The sequence below is a fragment of the Dendropsophus ebraccatus genome, chromosome 10, assembly GCF_027789765.1.
Source record: "Dendropsophus ebraccatus isolate aDenEbr1 chromosome 10, aDenEbr1.pat, whole genome shotgun sequence".
Taxonomy (NCBI): Eukaryota; Metazoa; Chordata; class Amphibia; order Anura; family Hylidae; genus Dendropsophus; species Dendropsophus ebraccatus.
Window position 1 is genome coordinate 75,020,543 of NC_091463.1, and position 1,737 is coordinate 75,022,279.

Below are 1,737 nucleotides of genomic sequence, written 5' to 3' on the forward strand. Positions count from 1 at the left end.
CTATCCTGACCACAGATGTGAAAGTCCTGGAGATGAAGCCAACCATCTAAGAACCGTACAGAGCTACAAAGTACTACGGACTTTACTAGAGAAAGTACCCTCTAAGGATCATTTTGGAGATGTAGTAAAGTATCCATAGAATAATTTATTTTAAATGACACAAAATGCTGATAATATAAGTACCTTTAAGTTTGTGAAGAGTACATTGGACTGGTTGGGTTTAAGGTGCCAGGGTATAATAATCATGTATGGGCACAGACAGAATCCGCCTCTTAGTCAGGATTATATTTAGAGTAAAATACCAGCGTAATAACACAGCTAAACCACAAAGCTAGCTTGGCACGCCTGGAAAATATTCTCCTACTGTGTATACAGCTCCCCCTGTACTACGATAGCCATGTATTTACAAGTGATAGCCTGCCTACTGTCTGTGGATGCAGAGAGGCTTGTGCCCGGCTGTCCATGGCAAAGAGTGGGCAAGGAGACTATTCTAAAAGGGCATCTCCAGTTGGAAAACACATTTATTATTTTTATATGGGCAGCTGGCACTCCCCTTTAAAAGACCCATGTGACCTACTTCAGCAGAGCATATACCTGTGCTCACATGACAGTACCTCCATGGTTTTCCTATTCTGTCTGCAGCAGTTTTGGTCAGTGTAATACCATATCCATACTTGTGTTGTTTGGGGGCAGCCTTCCCCGCCAGTGGTGCTGGCTGGGACTTTGGGTTTGGTCCTGTGACATGGGGGTTGCAGGGCCATTCCATGGCCTCCCTTTCCTGCATGTGCACGATTTGCGGGGGTGGCGGTCGCTGACTGACACAGTGTGGAGTTAGCGTAGGGACCCGTGTGAACCAGGAGACTTGCACGTTGGTACACGGGGCGATATGGCTTGATCAATCCATATTCCAACATCCTGAAGTTGGTTTTTTAAAATAGGCTTAGCAGCATTAGTATCAGCCATAGGTGTGATGTGCAGCCGCTCCTCTCTCTCCATGTCGGATTTATTATTTTTATATACCATATTTAGGAGGTCACCTGTTCAACATTTTCATCTTGTGACTAGTGTAAAATGATTAAGAAGAGTGGATCTTACTCTGGCAGACACGTCCTGTGTGACACAAACAACCCACTGACTTTATAGGGAAACTTACAGCAGGTTAGAAGCATCTAACCTGCTGATATGTCCCTACAGGACAGGGGGAGCTGAGGATGAAGGTATGTTTTTTTACCTCAATCCCCTTTTCAGGGACTTTGTAGTTTATTCACTAAGCAAATGAGGCAGTTTGGTGCACTGGAGGTGCGACTACTACCCTTAGTGCACTGACCTGCAGTTGCTGGCCCGTCTCTCCTAATGAATGTTCAGCAGGAATAGTCCATAGCAGGAAACCTTTGTTTCAAATTTTTACCAACCTGCATGCTTTTCTTAAATTTTCTTTAGACTGGTGCCAAGTTGATTCTAGCGCTCACACTGCTGTTACTCAGCTTTTGAATGCGGTGGACAGGGGAATGAGTTACAGTACTATAGAGGCATAAGGTAGAAGGGTTACTGATATGTGGTACCTGTTGCAAAGTTCTCACTCCAGGTAAAGTGGTGATGAAGTGGTTTACAGTTTCACCACTAGGTGTCAGTGTTATTTATAAGCCTTGTTGTTCCATGCACAACTGAGGAAGGTAATGGGTTACTGTTATTGATATATCATGTGTTCAATACTGACCTATAGGAGGTGCTTTCTCT